We start from the raw sequence: 12,696 nt of genomic DNA, 5'->3' as shown, positions 1-12,696 counted from the left end.
CATGGCTGATTACAAAAATCCCTTATCATCACTGAGCAAAAGTCAAAGCTCTATAAATACTATAAAAAATAGGATAGCAGTATGATGGTGTGGAAATGAAAAAATGAAATTCACAACCAACAGAGTTAGGTGGTTCAAACTGAACTTGAAAATTAAATGGTTTATTTGCATATGATATATGATCATATTATATGTGAATTTTATCACATGTACTTCAGCATAAGGTAAAAGCTTAGTATATTTTGCTGTAACAGCAAGAGATTAATTTATATAAATATTGGTCTTCCTGAAAAGTCAATCAACATAGATTTGGTCTCTACTTAAAAATTTGGAGAGCAAGTGAAAACTTTTACACATTTTTTGAGTTGACCAATTCTGGACCAGAAACAGGACTTCTCCAGTAAATTTTATGGAGCCACTCAGAGGTGATTACAGTTGCCTAAATTAGACACAAATTCAAAAGCTTTCTTGGTCTAAAGATGGAGAGTATTTAGCTGCTTGATAAGAAAATGACACAGGATTATATTGATAAGAAAATGACACAGTGACCAACTTCAAAATACAGCTGAAGATCATCTATTCCTCTTGCCATAAGACTGCTTGCTCAACAGAGAGAAAATAATTCCTAGTTAGACATATGAATAGCTAATAATAACTAACTTGACTGGATACCTAGAGTATGCTGGGCATTAAACTGAGCACTTGACATTATTTCATTTAATCTTCACAACAATCCTATGAAGTAAGTACTATTTTTTACCCCCAATTTACACATAAGAGACTGATGGACTCAAGAGATTCTGAGTTATTTGCCCAAGATCAGACATCTGGTAATCCTCAGAGCAAGAATTCAGACCAAGATTTGACTTGAAACTTAATGCTCTGAATCACTCTCTACTCTGCTGTTTCAGTTTTATGATATAGTTTATGTAAAATGAAATACAATGTTTTCCTACAGAGCTTTCAACAGAACTGAATTTAAAAGTAGACTACAGGAGTGAAAGAAAAGGACTGAAATAAATCCAGATCTCAACTCTTCTCTTGCCTTTTTTTGGTTTCCCTTATCAAGGGCACGAATAGAAAGACTTTACTAAGGGGAATCAAGAACATCTGGCTGAGAGATGAATCCAGATGGGCTAGAGAGTAGAGAAAAGAACTGTAACTTCTGTTGGGAATGACAGTAGCATTTCAGTCTTGAAAATGGAGGAAAGATTACTCTGCTTTAAACAGATCTGGGGAAGTACTGTGTGCCAATCTCTCTTGATCAAAATCACTTCCTAGAGCATGAAATTTCTTAACTGGCAGTTTATTCTCAGGCACAGTGTAGAGGAAAAGGTCAACCAATGGAAGAAAATACTTAACTGTTCTGAGGTTGGAATTTTTTCTAAAGATTTTATTTATTTTTAAAAAATAAAGATTTTACTTATTGAGAGAGAAAGAGAACACAAGAACATAACAGAGCACAAGTTGGGGGGTGGTGAGAGGGAGAGGGAGATGTAGACTCCCTGCTGAACAGGAGCCAGACATGGGGCTCAACCCCAAGACCCCAAGATCATGACTAGAGTGGAAGACAGATGTTTAACTGACTAAGCCACCCAGGCGTCCCGAGGTTGGAATAGTTTTTGAAGAATGTAGCCAGTGTGATCATCCATGACCAGCAGAAAGGCTAAGGAAGCAAAAGAAAGCAAAAGGCCAAATTGCAGAGTATCAGCTGGATACACAGTCTTCTATTTTGCATACAAAATACATGAAGAGATGGATCATTTACTATGGGAAGTTGGGTTTCAGAGAGTGGATATAATAGTTTTACTTCAATATTAAAATTAAGGAAGTAGATTTTCATGTTTATAGTGTTTGTGATGTTTGGTATTTCTGCCGAAGTCAAAATTTATAGGTAAATTACATTTTACTTATAAATTGCACAAAGTGAGATGGCTGCCATTTATATAAAACTAAAATACACACAATCTGAACTGATTGTTTTACTTTTGTCTTGAGGTATATTCATCTAGGGGTAAGTTTCAAACATATTCTACCCTAACATTCTCCCTTTCTTAATAAGTGTTCTCTGATTATTTGTTTAATTTTCAGATTCAGAGGACTAGGGCAGCTTCTGTCAATTCCTTAGTTGGAGAAGAGTTCATGTCCCTACTTGGTGTGACTGTATCATATAGAAAGGAAATTTCGAAACAAAAAATATCAGACCAGAGGCCAAAAGACTACAGAACTATCAATGCCACTGCCTACTGAAAAGCTTGGCTAACTCCAAATATCAGAAAGAAAACATGGCTGCAAAAGTCAAAAGCATATTTCCGAGTAGTGAGAAAAAGTTTGATTCTATAATCCTAAAGGAACTCAGGGACTAGACTATAATTGGAGAAAGTCTAAATTCAAATAACATACATACTCTTTTCTGTAATTAAACATTCTCACCCCATCCCCACCCTTGCATGGGGCATACTTCCAAATGACAGTATTAGAACAGTAATCAATACGGAGCCTTCCCCAGGTATAAACTCCAGACACACGCCTATGCATGCAGGCAGTAGGATTATTTCTCTCCTCATAGGCAGACAAGCAGAGGTTGGGGTACATGAGTAGACCAATTATTGGCAAAGTAAAGAAGAACTTAGGACTCCAGTTCTTACTCATTAACTATAACCATCAGACATTTTAGTCCCAGCTAATCTTCCACTTAAACTTTCTTGCACAATGTCCAGCAAAACTGTCCTCAGATACAGCTGTTTGTTTTCCCCCTTTCCTACTTTTCTACAATCTAAGAAGAAAAGCAAAGTTCTGCTTGTTGAAGGCTGAGGGACAAACTCCTTCAACCATCCCAATCTTTTCCCTATAAACCATAAACAGAAGAAAAAAACGCAGAAAATCCCTTTTGTTTTGTTCATTTTGGATGCTCATTTACTTGGTAAGATCTTGTGATGATTCCATTTTGCCTCAAAGATGTGCATTTTAGAAATATTCAGAAACATAATGTAGAACCAGTAATTTTACCACTGGCCATATAACTCAACCTTCCAATTTCTACAGATTGGGGTACATCTGAATTGACATTTGTTATTTTTGGCTGTCCAGCAACAGATGTCTCCTTCCTAATCTCCCTCTGGTCTCCATTTGGGGAATACCCCCAAATGTGCATGGTCTTGGTGGCCCCCAACTCTGGAACTGTAAGGGGCCTTGCAGGAACTTGGCATGTGGTTTAGGCCTGGCTAGCTGAAATGCTCCCCAAATCTTTTTTTTTTTAAGATTTTATTTATTTATTTGAGAGAGAGAGAGTGAGAGAGCATGAGAGGGGAGAAGGTCAGAGGGAGAAGGAGACTCCCCATGGAGCTGGAAGCCTATGTGGAACTCGATCCCGGGACTGCAGGATCATCACCTGAGCTGAAGGCAGTTGTCCAACCAACTGAGCCACCCAGGCGCCCCATCCCCAAATCTTAAGACAAGTTATCCAAAGGAGTAGAGAGAGTGAGGGACGGTCACATTCACCGTGGGGAGAAAAAGGTATAGACCAGTCTGTTCCTACTCCCTGGGCTTCCCTGAATGCCCTTGGCTCCTGTCTGTTCTTGAAGCCTCCTGTCTATTAGGTGAGCTCTGACTGCCTTCTAACAAATATTCTGGTAAAGATAGTTAAAATTCATTTCTGAACTTGCAACAGAAAATCTGATATATCAATTGCAGTTCAAAGAATTTAATGACTTGTCACATGTCACACAGCTAGTTAGTTAGACCTTAGACTAAGCCCCATGTTATCTGACACTCAGGGCAGCACTTTAACCCTTTATCCTGAGTTAGTAATTCCCACAACAGGACATATTGTGGGCCTAATAATCTGAAGCAACCCAGCAGTTAAAAACACATCTGGTCAGTTCATCTAAAGAGAACAAAGACAGGATTTTACTGCAAAGCCTGGTGTAATATTTGTTCTATTTTTCACAGTATCCTGAAGACAAAGTTCAGGTTTGAGTGGGGAAAAGTTTAGACATATTCCCGTGAGGCAGGTACTTTCACACTGTTTTCTTAAAGTTGCTTCTTTTCCTTTTTTCCTTAATATTTGTTGACTGTTAAACACTGCTTAAAAAATATATGAAAAACTAGATGCCAAAAACAAAAAGTTAGGAAGACTGTGGGCCTCAGGAAGGAGGGCAAGATGGCCTACATGAGAAAAGAACTGGAAAGAAAAAGAGGGAGGACTCAATAAATAAAATCAGAAATGAAAAGAGAACTGACATCACAGAAATATAAAGGATTCTAAGAGACTAGTATGAAAAATTAGGTGCCAACAAACTGGACAACCCAGAAGAAATGGATACCTAAGTACCTGGAAACATACAATCTTCCCAAATTGAACCAGGGAGAAACAGAAAATTGGAACAGAACAATTACTAGCAACAAAACTGAACTGGCAATAAAAAAACTCAAACTCAACAAACACAAGTCCAGGACTAAATGGCTTCACAGGTGAATTCTACCAAACATTTAAGAGTTAATACCTACTCTTCTCAAACTATTCCAAAACACAGAAGAAGAAGGAAAACTTTCAACTTTATTCCATGAGGCCAGCATTACCCAGATACCAAAACCAGACAAAGACGCTCCACAAAAAAAGGTAACTAACAGCCAATATCCCTGATGAACATGGATGCAAAAATCCTCAACAAAATAGAGGTAGACAGAATTCAACAACATATTCAAAGGATCATTCACCATGATCAAGTGGTTCTTATTCCAGGATGGTTCAACATCTGCAAATCAATCAACATAATATACACATCACATTAACAAAATGATGGATAAAAACCCTATGATCATCTTAATAGATGCAGAAAAAAGCCTATGACAAAATTCAGCATCTGTTCATGATAAAAACTCTCAACATAGTGGGTTTAGAGGGAAGAGACCTCAATATAACAAAGGCCATATATGAGTGAGAATCTTGTTCTCAGGAAGGTCTTCTTCCAAGGAGAGGAGAAACTGCCTCAGCTCAAAGAGCCCATTTCCTTTACAGGCTGAATTACAAGTTTCTCGGTCCTGTGGCTGAGAACTCTGGACTTGAACACTTCTCTTTCAAAAGCTTAAAAACTGTTTGGACCAAAAAGCAAATGCCCTGAATAGTTCCTTCTCAGTATTTAAATTGCCAGATGCATTGGTTACCAAGACATGACCAATATTACTAGAGACCAAATTTAAAATAGTTGGTGGGAATAAACAAAACAAGACAAACAAAAGAATACTAACTCAGAAACTGTACAGCATTTGAAAAATTACTTCATTTGCATGATTCAACAAATGTCTTTCCAGGTATTTAAAACACACCTGCAGAAGGAATGCAAGCTGGGCTTTTAAGCACTTGGCCAAAAGGTCAAACCCAAATCTGTTTTCAGATTTCTCTTTCACTCTAATGCAAAGCTGCTTTTTCTTTTTAAGATTTTATTTATTTATGTGTGTGTGTGTGTGTGTGTGTGTGTGTGAGAGAGAGAGAGAGAGAGAGAGAGAGAATATGACTGGGGGAACCTCTTCTGAGCAAGAGGACTGACAAAGGGCTCGATTCCCAGGACCTTGGGATCATGACCTGAGCTGAAGGCAGATGCTTAACTGACTGAGCCACCCAGGCACCCTAATGCAAAGCTTCTTATGAGGCTGAGGCCATCCTCTATTCTTTGCTGCAGTCACCTTCTGATATCCTTGTCACTATCTTTTATTTAATACCCCTTATCTAGCTCAATCTTCTCTACTTTCACTCTGATTTCTACACTAATCTTAAGAGATTCCATTGTTCATATAGATGAACATCCAGCAGTTTTTTCTCCAAATTTCTCATCCTCTTAATGTTCAAAGACCTTCACCTGGACTCTAGATTTCTCTTTTTTTTAAAAAAGATTTTATTTATTTGACAGAGAGAGAGATCACAAGCAGGCAAAGAGGCAGAGCAGAGAGAGGGGAAGCAGGCTCCCTGCTGAGCAGAGAACCCGTTGAGGGACTACATCCCAGGACCCTGGGATCATGATCTGAGCCGAAGGCATAGGCTTAACCCACTGAGCCACCCAGGCGCCCCTCCATTTAGATTTCTTATTCCCAGAGCCCTTTTGGAAAGCATCAGATCTTGAGGGATTTGATTTCAGAAACCAGGCCCCCACTTTCTGACTATCCTCCCCTCTCTCGTGACTCTCCTGTGTTCACTCTTTTCACCACCCTCATGGCCACTTTATCCTATATATAGACACTTCTGATTAGTTATCTATTGCTGAATAACAAGTTACTTTGAAATGGAGAAGCTTAAAACAATAAAGATCCTTCATTATCTCACACAGTTTCTGTGGGTTAGGAATTCAGGAGCAGCTTAGCTGGGTGGTTCTGGCTCAGGGTCTCTTACCAGGATGAAGCCGGCATCTGAAGCCCTGAATAGGACTGAAAGATCTGCTTCTAAAATGGCTCGGTCAGATGGCCACTGATCCGAGACCTCAGTTCTTTGCTATGTAAACTTCTGTACTGTGCTTGTTGAGTACTCTTATGACAGGGCAGCTGTCCTTCCCCAGAGTAAGCAATCCAGAGAGACCAAGGCAGAAGTGCAATGTTTTATGATTTAACCTTGGAAGTTACACATAATTTCTTTCTTTTCTTTTTAAGATTATTTATTTATTTTTAAAGATTTACTTTTTTTTTTTTTTTTTTTTAAAGAGAGAGTGAGTGTGTGTGCAAGCAGGGGGATCAACAGAGGGAGGAGAGAAATCCCCAGACTCTTCTCTGAGCACAGAGCCCCATGCAGGGTTCAATCTCACCATTCCAAGGCCATGGCCTGAGCCGAAATCAAAAGTCACACGCTCAGCTGACTGGCGCACCCAGGTACCCCCGGCAGACCATAACTTCTGCAACACACTACTAGTACACACATCAACCATATTTAATGTAGGAGGGAGAATATATAGGGATATAAATACCACAAGTCCAGAATCAAAGGGAACCATCATGAAAGCTGGTTGCTACAACTTCCACACTGGTTCTATAGCTCAGATCACTAGAGACTTATAACTATACAACCAACTGTCTACCAGATAGCTTTTTGTTGATAGTAATGACAACAACTTTACCATTATTTCACAAACTTTTATTTGAAAACTTGCAATCTGGAACAATGGCATATCCACCAAAATGTTCTCTTTGGGAGTTGTGTCACGGTGGTGGAAGTGGTTAGGTGTTGGTACTGAGCATCCTAAAATAAACTTAAAGAAGATGTTGTAATTATCATTTGTTGAATACCCACCCTGTGTTAGGCATGATTTTATATCACTATCTCACAACAACTCTATGAAAGGAAGTCATTCTTCCCATTTCATAGATGAAGATGCATAGAGGAGAGTAACTTGCCTAAGCTTACCAATTACACAATCATTAGGATAGAGCAAGGATAAAAATCTAGGCCTATTTCCAAGTTTTTTTTTTTTTTTTTAAATTCCATTCCATGACTTCTTTAGCAGTTTGAGTTCTTTGCCTCTTCTGCACAATGCAGTCCCATTGCAGCCTACCCACCAGGGTAGCAATTGGGTTCTAAATGAGATTTCTCGGGGCATCTAGGTGGCTCAGTGGGTTAAAGCCTCTGCCTTCGGCCCAGGTCATGGTCCCAGGGTCCTGGGATCAAGCCCCACATTGGGCTCTCTGCTCAGCGGGGAGCCTGCTTCCTCTTCTCTCTCTGCCTGCTTGTGATCTCTGTCTGTCAAATAAATAAATAAAATTGTTTAAAAAAAAAACCTTTAGGGACGCCTGGGTGGCTCAGTTGGTTGGACGACTGCCTTCGGCTCAGGTCATGATCCTGGAGTCCCGGGATCGAGTCCCGCATCAGACTCCCAGCTCCATGGGAAGTCTGCTTCTCTCTCTGACCTTCTCCTCGTTCATGCTCTCTCTCACGGTCTCTCTCTCAAGTAAATAAATAAAATCTTTAAAAAAAAAAAAAAAAAAAAAACCTTTAAAAAAATAAAATAAATGAGATTTCTCAAACATCAGAAAACCAAGCATTGGTTTCTTTCTTTCTTTCTTTTTAAATTGAGTCAGTCCAGTGTTCAGTGTTACTTTACTGCAGTCCTACAAGTAATTCTTAAAACTCCATGGCCACAAACATTTAATACAGTCTTTAAAATACTAGTCTATCAATTTTCATTATCAAACCATTTCTCTTAAGTTGTTCTCTGCCTTATTAGGCTAAGAAAATGAAATAATTTGCTAATACACTCTTAAAAGTCCCTCAAAAATGTGTATTTTTGAGATTTTATCTTTTTAAGTTACCTCTACATCAAACGTGGGGCTCAAATCACAACGCTCAGAGCAAGAGTCTCATGCTCTTCCTATTGAGTTAGCCAGGTGCCACCAAAATAGTAATTCTTAAATAAAAAAACAAAGGGGACTAGAGAAAGGCATGGCAAAATATGCTGAATGTCTTTTAAATCTATTGCCTGGTTTTCTTTACTATCACCACACTGACTTTAAAGTCCTTGGGCAAATCCTTATTTTTATAACTATTTTAATGCATATTACAGATCACCCTGGCCCTGTACTAACACACAATGAAATCCAAGAGGAACACTGTTGCCAGGGTTTAGGTTCTGACACCTAAAAACAGTTAACTTTTGTAAAATAGTGATGATGATGATGGAGGAAGAGAAGGAAGGAAAGAAGAGAAAAGAAAAACAAATAGCAACAAGCAAAGTTCAAAGGACAATTTAAGGAGTTGTTAAAAAAAGAAAAAGAAAAAGAAAGCAAATAGCAGTCTCAGGCCTTAATTAGCTCACGGTTTTTAACCAATCCAATGTTCCTTCCTTCCTACTTTTTTCCTCCTTAATCTTTACAGACTCATCATAGATTGATTGCACCACCACTAGAGATAGAAAAGTTTACCCCACTGGTTCCTTGCAAATTTAATATCTTGAGTTTTCTTGATGGCTGATCTAATATTTAATAATTAATTTTTCAAATTTACTAAATGTTACATTTTAGATCAATTTATGAAGAAGCAATGAACAAGGCACTTCCTTCTCTATTTTCCAAATACTATTCATAAGAAATCAGAAAGCTAGAGACAAAGAGATCACACAGTAGTATTTTGCAATACTCTAGAGTGCAATCTGAAGCAATGAGAATTCCAAACATTTTAGTTAGGATTTAGAAAAAAAGAAAAATATTCCAATCAAAATGATCCAAGTGTAAATTACAATTTCATATGTGTTTTAAAGAAAAAAAGTTGAAACATCACATATTTTCAGGGCACCTGGCTGGTTCAGTCAGTGAAGCATGCAACTCTTGATCTTGGGGTTGTTAAGTTTTAGCCCCATGTTGGGTGTAGAGATCACTTAAAAATAAAATCTTTCATTTTTTAAAAATTTTTAATTTTTTTAAAAGATTTTATTTATTTATTTGACAGACGATGATCACAAGTAGGCAGAGAAGCAGGCAGGAGAGAGAGGGGGAAGCAGGCTCCCCACCGAGCAGAGAGCCCGATGTGGGACTTGATCCCAGGACCCTGGGATCATGACCTGAGCCGAAGGCAGAGCTTTAACCCACTGAGCCACTCAGGCACCCCAAAAATAAAATCTTAAAAAAAAAAAAAAGTCACATTATTTGCTTCCGTGTAGCAACAGACATTGCACTACAATCCCATACCTAGACTGGTTTTAGGTACTGGTTGAGCAATGTCCTATAAGCTCCCAAATGGCAACTCAAGATACAGAAAAACATAAGGAACAAAAGGAAATGATTTTAACTGCCAAAGGAAAAATTTTTGCACAATGACTGGAAGGAGAGCTGCAATCCTAATCCTACCATTTTCTCACATGGTAATAGGCAGCTAGGAGGCTATAATGTGAGTCTCCTAGACTTGCTCTGTCATCCGGAGACCCTAACACTCCAGAGATTCATCCTTTAAATATATAAGCACAGGGGATCACAGTTTCTAAAAGGAAGGTGGGAAGATATTCCATCTTAGTAAAACAAGAAGATATGGTCCATTTCATTCTTTTTTGTAAAACAAGAAAGGAATAATGAGAGACATGGATATCATTATAGAACAAAAGGTGATACTATAGACAGCTTGATAAGGTTAAACAACCAGTTACAATTGAAGCATGGCTTTCCAGACTAGTCAGGTGGAAGAGTTAAAGCTTGCATACACAAAGGGCAAAAGATAGAGAAACATTTTTTTTCTTTTGGCTGTATGAGTTGGTAAGTTTATTTATATTTACTGTGAATGCTGACTTATGTTTTCTATTTACGTTGCTTTTATTTTTCTTTTATATTTTCTGTCATCTATTAAGGTAAAAAATAATACATTCTATTTCTATCTTAACGTGCATATCTTAAAACCTTAATAAGTAAATGTAACGCAGCAAATCAATAGTTTTACATCATAGACATGTTTTTTTTTCTAAATAAGGCTGTCCTGGAGTAGGCCCAGTAACGTGCCTTAAAAAATCAATGTATTTAGGGCGCCTGGGTGGCTCAGTGGATTGGGCCGCTGCCTTCGGCTCGGGTCATGATCTCAGGGTCCTGGGATCGAGTCCCGCATCGGGCTCTCTGCTCGGCAGGGAGCTTGCTTCCCTCTCTCTCTCTCTCTGGCTGCCTCTCTGTCTACTTGTGATTTCTCTCTGTCAAATAAATAAATCTTTAAAAAAAAAAATCAATGTATTTTAAAATACCAGTTTTTAAGTGTTAAGGAAATTAAAAATCCTACACATACATATGTCTTACTTTTAAAAATAAAGGTTGGGTCTCAGCCATACTCTAAAAACGAGGATACTTGGGTGTAGGAAAGGAAAATAAAAACTAGAGCTCACTAACAAAATGCTGATAAAGTCACAATGCCCTTTCGGTAACTCAAGACCCAAAACCAAATTCTGCTACAGTCAGGGGGAAAAAAAGGGAAGTGGCTGTATAACAAATTACCTGGACTTCCGCTTAAGAAAAAGGCCATAATCAGGCAAAAAAAAAAAAAAAAAAAAAAAGTATGCATGTGAAGAACAGGAGGGGTAATAAGCAGGAGTGGAAATGGCTCTTAGCAAAGGAAGGTGACATTGTGGGTGCTGGTTTTCTCTTTCTGCAAATCTCTCTTTAATGATATTGTTATACTGTGTTTTCAATTTTTAAAACGGAGCTTCCCCCCCCCCCCAAAAGAAGAGAGCAGAACAGGAAAACACATCGTGGGAACGGAGTCAAGCACACAGATGTTTTGCGTAAGCTGCTTTTCAGAGACATCTGCCTTTGTGCAAGACTTGAAAAAGTAAAGCTGTTGTCAACAAGTTCTCCAAAGTGAGGAGGGGTGGGGCCTGAGAGAAAGTGAGCTGTGAAGAAACCAGCAATTAGAACCCTAAGGGTTGAAAAACACAGTTTCTTAGATGAAGTTCCTCATTTATGAGCCACCCCTCTGCCCAAATGCTTTGCCCTCAGCAATGTCTGCTACTCAGACGAGGAGGACTCAAGCTGCCCACATGTCTCCGGGCCAGTGACTGAGGCTCTAGCAGCAGGGCCATTCAGCTCTTCGCAGTGCTGGCCTATTTCTGTAAGCGAGAGGGCACAATCTCCTATGGAAAAATCTGAGTGGGAAGCAAGATGCTCTACTCCTCCCTTCTTGTTCCAACTCCAAATAAAAATGCTTATTATGCACAAAAGAATTCATGTAAAAGCAAAGATAATAAATAGTTTACCTGTTCCTATTCTCTTGCTTTCATTTATTAACTTTTATTCTGTTTAGCAAGATGAATACTCCTAGATCTATATTGTTCACTTTTCCATGTAAGGCAGTGCCTTTGCCCTGCTTTACATAGTGCCCAGTCTAACGCCAGGTACAAAGTGTTTAGTAAATGTGATCTGCAAATGACAACAGGGCCGGTGCTGAAGACTCAAGCGCACTTTGGAGGACAATACAGTGTGAAAGTCACCATGTAAAACCTCTTTTCTGGTGCTCACATATCAAGTGCCTAAGCCCACATGTCTGCAACACAGACTACAGGAAAAGGCTGCCTCTTTGTTGTTTGCAGTCTTCAATCATGCCTGATGCGAGTGGGGAACTTCTACTCACAAAAGAACTTTCCACTCGCTTGCAAAGTTCTCACAAAGTTCTATTTAGCCTTCGGTGTTGAACTTCCCTTTTCTGAGAAGTTGGGTGTGTTATGTGGGTTACTGTTCTACATCTGCCTTCTGGGCAAGTTAACTGCGAAAGATTTTAGACACCCCTTGTTCAGGCACAGGAGCCTCTGCTAGGTCCTATAAAAGCTCCACCTACTGCTATCATGACAATGGAGCTGATAATTTGTAGGTTTATGTAAATTTGTTAGGACAAAGCTACCTAAACTGTAAATCTAATCTCACTATACTGTGCAGAAGTAGAGGAAGGGCTGCAATAAAGATGGGGAGAGGTAAGCAGGACACAGATCTGAAAGGTCTTACACGACTTGCCAAAGAATTTGGGACTTTATTCTGAGGATAACAGCGATCTGAAATTTGCATTTTCAGAAAGATTTCTCCGACTACAGCATGGAAAATGGATTGGAAAGCGTTTGGGTGCCTAGGTAGCTCGGTTGGTTGGTTGATTGAGCCTTTGGCTCTGGTCATGATCCCAGAGTCCCGGAATCAAGTCTTGCATCGGGCTCCCAGCTCTGCGGGGGGGGGGGGGGGTGTCTGCTTATCCCTCTGACCTTCTCTCTC

General features: G+C 39.1%; 2 protein-coding genes across 2 annotated transcripts in view; both read right to left on the bottom strand.

Annotated features, from left to right (window-relative positions):
* The window catches only part of ALDOC (aldolase, fructose-bisphosphate C), a 1,020,901-nt gene extending 1,012,937 nt beyond the window's left edge, over positions 1–7,964 (bottom strand). Inside the window, exon 1 of the mRNA XM_082707202.1 lies at positions 7,769–7,964. The gene's annotated coding sequence lies outside the window, so the exon portion shown is untranslated. The remainder of the gene's footprint in view (positions 1–7,768) is intronic.
* Positions 1–12,696, bottom strand: part of SSH2 (slingshot protein phosphatase 2) — a 252,619-nt gene that overhangs the window by 67,210 nt on the left and 172,713 nt on the right. The window lies entirely within an intron of this gene.

The sequence above is a fragment of the Mustela nivalis genome, assembly GCF_964662115.1.
Source record: "Mustela nivalis genome assembly, chromosome: 17".
In the NCBI taxonomy this organism is placed as follows: Eukaryota; Metazoa; Chordata; class Mammalia; order Carnivora; family Mustelidae; genus Mustela; species Mustela nivalis.
This window is presented reverse-complemented; position numbering and strand designations above follow the sequence as displayed.